Source organism: Manis pentadactyla, chromosome 8 (genome assembly GCF_030020395.1).
Source record: "Manis pentadactyla isolate mManPen7 chromosome 8, mManPen7.hap1, whole genome shotgun sequence".
NCBI lineage: Eukaryota > Metazoa > Chordata > Mammalia > Pholidota > Manidae > Manis > Manis pentadactyla.
The window spans coordinates 84,304,804-84,317,718 of NC_080026.1; the positions used below are offsets into that span (position 1 = coordinate 84,304,804).

At 39.6% G+C, this 12,915-nt stretch overlaps 1 protein-coding gene across 1 annotated transcript in view; it reads right to left on the bottom strand.

Moving 5' to 3' along the window:
• RTKN2 (rhotekin 2) overlaps window positions 1-12,915 on the bottom strand; it is a 91,354-nt gene that overhangs the window by 10,208 nt on the left and 68,231 nt on the right.

Genomic DNA, 12,915 nt, shown 5'->3' on the forward strand with positions numbered 1-12,915 from the left:
TGTTTCTTATTCTAATATTCATACATAATATACAGGGTTATCAGTTAAAGCAGTAACATGGTATCTTAGGGTTTATTGCAGCAAAACAGGTTTTCCTCATTAACATTTATTTCACATGTAAAATTCATTTACAAAGCTCATAGCTAAAGATCCATAAAGTAATATAACCCTCCTAATGGAGGGTTTTTTTTTTAAGTGCTGAATGTAGCACTCTACAACAAAGACAGTGGTTCCACTCATGCCGAAAGCCTGAACCTTTTATCTGGATAATACTAGGTAGAACACTGTGTCGATGCTTATTTGTGGGACAACCTAGTTACACACAGACATGGCGATGCCACATGACAAGCTAGCAACTACACATAGTTTCCAAGGAACCTTGTGGAAAAATGTCTGAACAGGACTATCTACTACCTACTGCAAAGAAAGGATGTGGCTGCCTGGATAATGATTGATATTACATTACGCTAGAGAAATGCTGTCCATTAGAAATACCATGCGAGCCACATATGTAATATATGATTTTTTAGTAATAACATTAAAGAAGATGAGACTGGTAAAAATAATTACGTAATAATTAACTGTAACATTATTTTAAATAACTTATTTTATATAGATTAACATATCCAAAGTACTATATTAACATGTAATTACAAACATTTTTTGAGATATTTTACATCCTTTTTACTTGCTAAGTCTCCAAAATCCAGTCTGTATTTTATACTTACAGTGCATATCAATTCAGAACAGCCACATTTTATGTGCCTAATAGCCACTGGTGGCTAGTGGCTACTGTACTGGGCAGAGCAGTTCTAGAGGAACAGAATTAAGCTTACTGTATGTAGTGTGTACAAAAGAGTGTTTGCCTGGCAGTTATAAAAGCTGATTAAACAGTGGGAATAAATTCTTCACTTCATTCAGTATAAAGTGAAGAGAGACTATGAACAGTTACACATAAAAAAAGACATACACATATGATGATGTCTCTGTGGACATTACTGAAGTAGCAAAGAGTTAGGAAGGAAAGCTATCCAGTGAAAAATGGGTAACTATGGGCAGATGATCTCTACATACAGTAGCTCTCCCTTATCCATGGTATCGCTTTCTTCTGTTTAAGTTACCCTGAGTCAACCATGGTTCAGAAGCAGCTGAACCTCCTAACATTTTGTCAGAAGGCCAGCGGTAGCCTAACACTATGTAATAATACCTATGTTACTCATCTCACTTCATTTCATCACGTAGGCATTTTATCATCTCACATCATCTCAAGAAGGATGAGTACAGTACATAGTACAATAAAATATTTTGAGAGAACACATCCACATGACTTATTTACAGTATAGTTATAATTGTTCTATTTTATTAGTTTTTGTTAATGTCTTATTGTGCCAAATTTATAAATTAAACTTTCACATAAGTATGTATGTATAGAAAGAAACATAGTATGTATGGTTTAGTGGTTTTTAGACATCCACTGGGGGTCTTGGAACATATCCCCCACAGACAAGGGGGTCTACATAAGAAGTTTATTTCCAAAGGAAAGAATTCTTACTCAAAAATCACATGAGAAAAAGTGTATGCTGTATAAAGTAGCAACACCACTTTGAAACTTTGGAGTATCACAAAGTATAAGGACTTCTTAGAGACAGTCTATCCTGTAATTAAAAAAATGTGGGAATATGAGCATTTTCAGAGGATTGTAATGGACTTAGGGCCAATACTGCAACTTTATAAAGAAGTTTTTTTGCACTCCTATGCCTTGGTAATACATATCTATGAATTAACTCTTCAGTGATTATTTACCAGATGCAAAAAAAATGGTGCCCTAAATGGCATCCTTGGAGACTAAAAATGCATGTAATCAACTTCTTTAAATAAAAAGCTTATTATCACTAGCAGAGAATAATGTAAACTCTAGGAAGAATCTTTGATATGCTTCTCTACAAGACTAATTGAAGGCTGACTTACTGGGTGGGACAATGGGAAGAAAAACCTTCTATTGCTGCTAGTATTTAAAAAAACCCAAATAATAAAGTATGAAATCTTACTGGTGAAATTATGCTTCTCCCCTCTCAAATCCATCTTAATACAAACTTCTGACTACCATTTGTATATAGGCCTAAAATAGATTTAACTCTTAAGTGTGACTTTTTAAAGATGGATATGTTGATTTTTAATAACACCAAGATACCATTTTATATGAAAATAGCTATGTAGCAAATTAGATGAATTGGATCATTTATATTCTTCTAAGAAAATATAATGCAATAATATATAAATATTGTACAATGTACACTCTATTAATTCTGGTAACCATAAATACTGCTAAATTTTCAAAACACAAGAGGTTTTTAAGAGGTGCAGATGACATACAGATCACTTGGATTAACTTCTATATTTTATCATCCAGAATAACTTAACTAATGGGGATTTTTTTCTACCAAAAAACTGCTTGTCAAAGAAAAAGTAATTAAACAAAGTTTCCAATAATGTCAGAAAGTTCATGCAAGCTGATTTTCGGTGTAGGCAAAGTATATTAACAGGGCTCAGGATTTCACTTCTCAAACAATGAAGGAATGAATTAGAAAACACAAGGTGAATTTTAGGACTGTTATTACTGTAGGTTCACAGGATGTATAGATGAGGGATGTATCCCCTTCACAGGTACAAAAAAGAAACTTGAGTATTTTTGCCCCCACTATTTCTACCACCTAAATTATTGCTTGGTACCCACTAAGTGATTGAAAAATACTTGATGAATATGAATGAGCTAGGAAAAGAACAACTCAGATAATGATAAAAAGTTTTACACTGATAGACTCAGACTATAGGGGTAATCCTAATACAGCTCTAATTTATAGATGAGGAAATTTATGTTCTGAGATAAGAGTTCTATCAAAAGGTTAGAATTTCCTGTTTTGCTTTTGCTAATCCCAAACCTTTTAATTTGAATGCTTTATAGTCAATATTTATTGATTTGTGGAGAGATCTGAGATTATTCACTGTGCCATTTTAATTCTTGACTGGCTCTACTTTATTGTTAATCAGCACATATCAAACTGTAACGTTCCTCAGCATAAGATGGTAGGTACCTGGAGAAAGCCAAGTAAAATACGTAACAATATTATCTGAGAAGCTGATATTGTAACAAAATGAACTCTAAAGTCAAAGGAAGTTTCCTTTAGGTCATTCATTATTTTGAATTAAAACTGTACTTCACCTCTCCATTTCTGTGAAATGGAAGATACCAGATCAGGAAGAGATTTATTAATTATTTCTTAACTTACTTTTGACAATATGACCCTAAAAGTCTACTATGTATCCAGTTTATGGTTTCCTTAGAGAAATAGCTGATTCTGAGCGTGGGTCAGTATATATATATATAGGATGATCCTAGAACATCTTGTTCTACCGGGAATCCAAGATCATTGCATCAGAAGAACTCAAGTTACCTTGAAAAGGCTTCCAGTAGCCAAAGATGGAGCAATCTGAACATCAATAATAACAATAATGGATTGATGCATGAAATGTCTTTAAATCCATAAATTCATAATGATATTTAAAAACTAATTCATTGGTCACCTTTAAAGGATGCCAGGGAACCACCTCATTGTTTTGGTAACTAGTATATAAGTGCAAAATATCAAGCCTTTATCCTGTCTTTCCTATAAGAATTGTATCTCAACCAAACACCTGATGATGTAGAGGATTCCTAGCTAATAAATGAAGGCTGTATGTTAAAATAACACCAGCTTGCAATCACTAATGAAATAAATGGATCTAAGCAATACTCATCAATGAATGTTAATGAGTGGTACACCCAGACATATTATATGTCTCCAAATATAAGTACACAATAATTTCTAAGATACATTATTACTAACCAATCAACCAACAAACCTAAACCTGATTCAAATTTAGATGAAAAAAGACAACTTGAAGATGCAGTCAGCAAAACCCAGACCTATGGAACATTGTCCAGGATAAATGGCCCAATTTCTTCAAAAAATGAAATGCGTGTGTGTGTCAGGAGGGGGTGAGTGGTGGGGAGGAGAATGAAAGTCAATAGATTAAGATATTTAAGAGACCTAATCAATTAACTGCAATGTATGGCCCTTATTTGGATCCTGATTCAAAAAGCTGTTTAAAATAAATTACAAGACTGGGAAATTTGAAAACTGTCTGGGTTTTTGATGATACATTGGCTATATATATGGCTATAAATTTTCTTAACTATGACAATTGTAATGTTTACAGTAAAATGATGTGGTCTCTAGGATTTGCTTCAAAATAATTCTATGGTGGTGGTAATGTGTGAAGGGATAGATGGGTTCATTTATACTATTCCCTTTATAGATTATCTTGAAATTTTATGAAAAAAAATTTTTTTAAATAAAATACAAAATACTAAGTGCTTGCTTTCTTATCTGTAATACAGAGGTAGTATTTCACTCACACCCTCCTCAAAAATTTGTTGTAAGGATAAATTAGTTCTTTGAAAGGTGTTTGGTTTAAATCCTTGTTACTCAAGAATGAAGACAAAGTGTTGCTAGGTTAAAAAAAAGTTTTAGACTTTATGTAATATTCTAATGACAAAGAAACTGTATCTTCACGATACATGATAAGGAATGTTTAAAATATGTAAAGCACAACCAGAAATTAAACTAAGCATTGGGTAAGATTAGTATTAATGTCCTATAATTATTTTCAATTTATGTCAATGAAATCAGATATAAATTTCTAAAGGAAAAGGCTATTTAAAAATTATTTTTGCTGTATTTAAGAAAGGACAATCTGCATAGCTGATAGGGTTCAGACATTAAGAGGACTAACATAATCAGAAGAAAATACCATGTGCTTCATAATAATTTTGCTTGCTAGGTTCCATGATAAACATAATAGTTAAAAGCAATTTCAAGACAATTTAACAAAGGTCTATCACAACAAGTAGAGTTATTGACTTGCTTAATACAGATTTTATCATTCATCAAATGAGATCATGCATGGTATTCAAATCAAGAAAAGACTATTGATCTCAAAGACCCATACTTCTTTTCCATTACACCCCCACCCAACTGGCAATGGATAAAAATATGGCTAATAAAATGCTTTCTACAATGAATAGGAGAACCAGTGGCTTCAGTTAAGAATCCCTTATTGAGAATGTCTTGCTCAACAACATTCATAGGGAAGTTTTTTGAAGTTGAAGCAATCACTTTCAAGTAAATCATCCTTTCAGATTCAGATTGAAAAGGGGAGGGGAATAGCTTTTAGGCTTTTCTTTCCTTAATGTGACTATTTCCACAGATGGCTCCCTCTGAAAATTAATGAATTGACTTAGCCTTACAGGAAATATCATTTAGAAGGACAAGAATTATAGTTAGAGAACAGATCCTGTGATCAAAATAACAGAATCATTATTTATACATCTTAGCAACTGCAAAATTATGTTTTCACATCATTTTTAAAAAAGCATTAGGCAAAATTATTTTCTAAATCATGAAAGAAGAAAGACAACCAAAAGAAAGGAACTCTTATTTATATTTAATATTTAACATTATTAAGAATTAAAAGATCTTAGAGTCACAGCATTAGAAATATAAATTGAAACAAAAACACTATTCTTAAAGTTCTCCTGGAGCTTACCTGCTCTACACATCAGAAAATACAAAGTTGTCATTTATCAAAGATCCTGATTATTTAAGAATACAGTAATAGCATGTGTCCCTTAGAAATTTCCAAAGTAAGTAAAAAAAACATTTGACTTATATTTAGGAACAAAGTAATTTAAAGCATTAAATAGATAAAAGTCTATTCTGTAAGGAAAATGGAAATTTTATGGCCAGGATTCTCACCTGATCTTAATATCACCTACTATATACATGATGAGGTAATACTTAGCCTGCTTGAGCACCCCTTGGCAGTAAACTGTTTACAGCTGATACAGCTTTAAGGAGAGAGTGGAGCCCTGTGCTTGGAAGAAATAAGGGAGACTAGAGAGAGGAAAGCAGGAAAGAAGGGAGAGCAGAGCCCGGTGCTAAGAGCAGAAGGGAGCAGAGACCAAGCCACCAGTGGAGGCAGCGCCTGGGGAACAGAGCCAGAAGCCAGGGCCAGAGACTGAGACAGGTGGATGGGGTCTAGCACTTTACCTACTGCCCTTAGAATAAATCTTGGTATGAGCCCATTTTTACCCCCAACATTCCGTCGTACTTGTTCGGTCTCAGTGAATTCTTAGTGAACTAGCCCAGAGCAGGGGAACCCCTCATGGAGCAACTATTTAGTTAATGGAAATATTGTGGGGAGCAACAGACGGGACACTCATTTGCTACTTCTGGAGGGGCTAATACTATTCCAATACATATTGCCAATATCAGCACAATACCAATATGTAATACCAACTCTTTACTCTGAAAATTGGTAATTAAAACAGTAAGCATTTATCCTGCCTTTTCAGGAGGGGCTGAAATTCATTCCTAGTTGACAAGAAAAACTCCTTACAAAAGAATGCCAGTTAATACATATAGAACAAAGGCCAGTATGAGAAAAACATATGCAATCTCCAATGTAATAACAGATTCAGGCAAGGGCAATCAGGCCACTAAAAACATTTCAAGATTGTTGGACAACAAAGACAGTTACACAGTACTTTGACCACTTGCTAATTGTAAAGAGGAAAGATTACCTTTATATTGGAGAAAGCTAGTGGTCACCTCTTTAACCAAGTCAGTAAACTTGGCATTGCCAGTAGTGAAACAACCTGATATCATGTGCTCTATAAATTACATACATTTTTAGAGGCCCGTTTTTAACAGTTCCAAACTGAATAACTCAGAAATGAAATGTCAATGTTAGAGACTTATGTTCAAATGGGACAGTAAAAAATATAAATAAGTAAAGAGCTTTTACAAACTTCTAGTTATAAGATAAGGTCTGAGAGTCAAATATAAAACATGGTGACTACAGTTGATAACACTGTTATACAACTGAAATTTGCTAACAAAGTAGAACTTAAATGTCATGAAAAAAGCTAAAAGAGAAAATTTAATCCAATAATGATTGTAGTAATGATTACACATTTGTGTATTATTTCTCAAAACTATCAAATTATACACTTAAAATTGGTGAATCTTATTTTATGCGAACTATACCATAAAGCTGATTAAAAATTAAATAAAATCTAGTGTTTACCCTCCCAAAAAAAGAAAGCAAATATAACAAAATATTAACTGTTGAATCTAGGTGCTAAACAATCACTATAGTATTTTATTTCAACATCTCAGAAAATTTGAATAATTTTTAAGTTGAGAAAAAAAAAGTAAAAATTACTTTAATAGGAGACATATAACAGTCACATTTTTTCAGAAGTACCAAATAGTTGTCTTACCCAAAATGGCCATATTTTTTTAGTTTTAATTTTCCTGAATATAGTGATTTTTAAAAAATCGAGATAAAATGCACAATGTTGGGAGCCACACAAAGACAACAAGATGGCCACAGTTCATGAGGTTCCTGCTTCACTTCCTGGAGATTAGCTGCGAGCCCGCGCGCGCCAACAAGAAAGCCCGCGCGCGCCAAGAGATACTCTTCTCCCCCTCCTTCCCCATTATCATATGCCAATCAGAATGTAACGCGCTGCGCCATCCCTGCTGTGCAGCCAATCCCCTGCTTACAAGTATCCTATGGCCCACTCTGCCCCTGAACATTAGTATATATGTACCCCCGTCTTACAATAAAATTTGAAGGCTTGATCAGAACATTGTCTTGCCTTCGCTCTTCTCTCGCCCCCATTTTCTTTCAGGTCGGATCTCCCTCGTCCCCACAAATAACTAGGTCCCGCTGGACGGGACAAGTGGCGCCCAACGTGGGGCCAGAGGTGCAGATCCTTCACAGGCGGACCCCCGAGTGAGATATCGTCTGCGCAGACCCCTTCTTGATGAAACAATAGGAGACGCCTTTCGCCGCTCACGGAGGTCGTCGTCCCTGGTGAGTACCGGCCGCCTTACAAGAAAATGGGAACTAAATTAAGTAAAGAAGCGGTCTTCATAAGAGACCTAAAAAGTTCACTTAGGGAGAGAGGAGTTCGAGTTAAAAAGAAAGACTTGGTAAAGTTTTTTATTTTTGTTGATGAAGTCTGTCCGTGGTTTATCATTAATGGCCCCGAAATTCATCCTAAAAAATGGCAGAAAGTAGGTAGAGATTTAAATGATTATCTTATCAAAAACGGCCCTGACTCTGTTCCTGTTTCAGTATTTTCCTATTGGGGTCTTATCAGAGATATTGTTGAAAATACTGACCCTGATAAACGTCAACTCTTGTCAGTAGCAGAATATTGCCTCCGCCCCCTATCTCGGGCGGCCTCAAAATTGTCTCTTTCGAGTGATCCCCCTGCTCCAAAATCGGCTAAATCCCCCTCCCCTAGCCCGATACCATCTTTGCTCGGTGCCCTCCATGATACCCCTCCCAAATGTTGCACTTATCCGCCTCTCCCTCGAGATTCGGACTTTGTCGATACACAAAAAGTTTTTCCAGTCGTGACTAAGAGCCAAAATGGCGAGCCTTTAGATCCGGGAGACGCGGCTGAACTAGAAGACGAAGCGGCCAAGTATAACAACCCAGATTGGCCCCTTGCCGCCCCGTCGCTTAACCTCCCTTCTTACACACCCCCAGTTTTGAAAGGAGCCTCTTACACTCCCCCTATTCGGCCTCCCAATGTTTGCGCCCCGGCCTTTTTGCCCCCGTCGGCCCCTCCGCTACCCCCTCCGGCTCCCGGTCCTGTTAGCCCCCCTACCAGCACTGAAGACCTAATAGCACAGATAGTAGAACAAAGAATAACTTGCCATCTCCAAAAATTAGTTGTCTCCCAACCAGTTCGTCCCGCGTTATATTCGCAAAGGGACCTCTCTAAGAAACCGCTTACAGCCACAAAACCTAATAAACAACCTAAAAAACTGCTCTTTCCTGTTCTTACCCGAGCCTCCGCCCGCTCTGGCCCCACCTCCACAACACATAGTCCGGAAGAGGGCGATCTTAAAAGCGACGGCGAAGACGCCCCTGCTGCTCAGGAAATAGAAAGTGAGGGAGAGGAGCAGGCTGAGCCAGAGCCGGCCGAGCCTGCTGATGGCCCTAGAGAATTTCACAAAATCCATTTCAAAAGCTTAAAAGAGCTGAACGCGGCCGTTAAAGCTTATGGCCCCAATGCCCCTTTTACCCTTTCTGTTCTTGATTCGCTGTCTCGAGGAGGACATTTACTCCCAGGTGAATGGCTGCGTATAGTCCAGGCTGTGCTTACCCGTGGTCAGTTTTTAACTTGGAAGGCAGATTTTGCTGACCGTTGTCAGACCATCGCTGCTGCCAATGTAAAAGACCCTCATTCCCCAACAGCGTCCTGGACTTTTGATAAGCTTACGGGACAGGGCAGATATATCTCTGAAACCAGGCAGCAGCGCCTTCCCCTTGGCCTTTTATCTCAAGTGAAAGATGCCGCTTTGGGCGCTTGGATATCACTTCCTGCTTCCGGGACTGCTAACACTCCTCTAACTAAGATCACTCAAAGCTCGCAAGAAGACTATAGCGAATTTGTTAGCAGACTGTTAGAGGCCGCCGAAAGGACCCTTGGTTCCGCGGCTGCCAATGATAAGATTGTAAAACAGCTAGCCTATGAAAACGCCAATTCGGCATGTCGAGCCGTCCTCCGCGGTAAGACTCGAGACAAAACTCTTGATGAAATGCTGAGAATGTGTAGAGATGTCGATCCTTTTACATCCAAAGTCCAAGCCCTTTTAGCTGTAGGTGCCGCTGTTCAAACTCCCCCGGTTTCTTATCCTCCTTCCTTCCCCAGGGGCGCACCGCCTATGCGTAACTGCTTTAAATGTGGACAGCCAAGCCATTTCGCTCGCCAATGCCCTACCACAGCTCCTCCTCCTAGAGTTGGGTCAGTCCCCGGTATTTGCCCTCGCTGCCATAAGGGGCGGCACTGGGCCAAAGAGTGCCGTAACAATCCAACAAATCCTTTTTACAGTACCACAAATCCTTTCACCCCCCCTTTTCAGGGAAACGGGCTGAGGGGCCAGCCCCGGGCCCCCCAGCCAATTCCATTTCAGCCGGCCTCGGGGAACAGCCTAGCTGTAGCACTCCCGCCCTCTATCGGGCCACACCCGGGAGTGCAGGACTTGACCTCTGTGCCTCCTCCTCAACAATATTAACGCCTGAGGAGGGAATTACAATTATTTCCACAGGAATTTATGGCCCACCTCCCAAAGATACTTATTTTCTAATTTTAGGGCGAGCTTCCACCACAATAAACGGCCTTATTGTCCACCCTTCCTTAGTTGACAATGACTATACTGGAGAAATAAAAATTCTTGCTAGTGCCCCCCAGTGCCCTGTCAGCATTATGAAAGGTCAGCGCCTTGCGCAGGCGCTCCCCCTCCCTTTAAGTACATCTCACCCTGCTATTCATAAGCAGCGAGGCTCCTCTACCCCAGGTTCTTCAGACTTATATTGGATCCAAGCTATTACTAAAGAACGCCCCACTCTTAAACTTAAGATCCAAGGAAAAGTATTTGAAGGAATTTTAGATTCGGGGGCCGACTCTACGGTCATATCTCAGGCTTCATGGCCCTCCAGCTGGCCCTTACACGCTTCCTTGACCCATCTACAAGGAATTGGGCAGTCAAGAAACACCTTACAGAGCTCACAGTTATTAAACTGGGAAGATGAAGAAGGAAATACCGGATTCATTCAACCCTTCGTAGTTCCTGGGTTGCCGGTAAATCTTTGGGGAAGAGATATCCTCTCTCAAATGAAAGTCATCATGTGTAGCCCTAATGAAGTTGTAACACAGCAGATGCTTTCACAGGGTTACCTCCCTGGTCAGGGGTTGGGCAAACTAAAACAGGGAGATCCCAACCCGATACTGGCCACGCCTAAGATAGACCGCTCAGGTTTAGGGTTTGAAAAACATTTTTCGTAAGGGCCGTTGCTCCTCCTGCACTCCAGGCAGACAAGATTACTTGGAAAAGTGATGTTCCTGTCTGGATCGATCAATGGCCCCTTACCACTACAAAATTAAATGCAGCCATAGAGTTAGTGCAGGAACAGCTGGCTGCTGGACATATTGAACCTTCTACATCCCCTTGGAACACCCCAATCTTTGTAATCCAAAAGAAATCAGGCAAGTGGAGGCTCCTACAAGACCTCAGGGCGGTTAATAAGACTATGGTCTCTATGGGCGCATTACAACCGGGAATTCCCTCTCCAATAGCCATCCCTAAAGGGCATGTCAAATTAGTAATTGATCTAAAAGATTGTTTTTTCTCCATACCTTTGCATCCTGATGATTGCAAACGTTTTGCCTTTAGTATACCCATTACCAATTGTGTAGGGCCTTCTCCCCGGTTTCAGTGGAGAGTTCTCCCACAAGGAATGGCCAACAGCCCCACTCTTTGCCAAAAGTTTGTAGCCCAGACTATAGACCCCTTTAGGTTGCTCTTCCCCACTTTGTATATTATCCATTATATGGATGATATTCTTCTTGCCGGTCCTGACCAGCAACAGCTCTATGCAGCCAGTCAACAGCTAGTCACTGCCCTCCGAGATCGAGGACTACAAATTTCCCCAGAAAAAGTCCAGGTCCACCCCCCCCAACTATTTTTAGGCTTTGAATTATTTTCTAATAAAATCCTCACTCAAAAAATTCAGTTAAAGAGAAGCTCCTTAAACACTCTTAATGATTTTCAGCGTCTGCTAGGAGACATCAACTGGCTCAGGCCTTATTTAAAGCTGACCACCGGAGAGTTAAAGCCCTTGTTTGATGTCCTACGTGGAGACCCTGATCCTTCCTCCCCCCGCTCGCTTTCATCAGAAGCACAAAGGGCATTAACCATTGTAGAGCAGGCTATTTCTGAACAGACCATTAGCTACTTCTCTCCACATCTAAGTTTGTGGCTGCTCATTTTCCCTACCCCCTTCTCCCCTACAGGAGTCCTTTGGCAAAACCATCCACTATTTTGGGTTCATTTGCCAGCCTCCCCCCCTAGAGTCTTAGCTACCTATCCTCAATTAGTTGCTGCCCTTTTACGTTTAGGCCGAGAAGCAGCTCTCAAGTTGTTTGGGAGAGACCCTGAAGTTATAACCCTCCCATACAATACATCTCAATTACAATGGCTTATTCAACATGATGATGATTGGGCAATTAGCTGCACCTCCTTCCATGGGACAATAGATAATCATTACCCTGCAGACAGATTAGTCCAGTTCCTTCAAAAGACCCCGGTTGTCTTTCCCAAAAGGACTAAAACCACGCCAATTGCTGGGGCCGTGATAGTGTTCTCTGATGGGTCCTCCTCCGGTATAGCCGCTTTCAGTATTAATGGGCAAGTTACTCGAATACAGACAGACCTCTCTTCTGCACAACTTGTTGAACTAACTGCAATAATCAAAGTTTTTGAGCTTTTAATAGATGCCCCCTTTAACCTTTACACTGACAGTGCCTATGTAGCAACCTCTGTTCCCCTATTAGAGACAGTGCCTTATATACGTCCCTCTACAAATGCTTCCCCCCTATTCGCAAAATTGCAAAAATTAATTCTAAACCGCGATGCCCCTTTTTTCATCGGGCACATACGCGCTCACACTGGCCTTCCAGGGCCGCTTGCCAAAGGCAATGACAGAGTTGATCTGGCGACTCAATTAGTAGCCTCTGTCACGTCAGACTCACCCTTGGCTGCAGCCCAACGGGCTCATGAACTACATCATCTCAATGCTCACACTCTTAGACTCAAATTTTCAATCACCCGAGAACAAGCCCGCCAAATAGTTCGGCAATGTCAAGGATGTCTAACTCTCCTCCCAGAGCCTCATAACGGAATCAACCCCCGGGGGTTAGTTCCAGGAGAGATATGGCAAATGGATGTC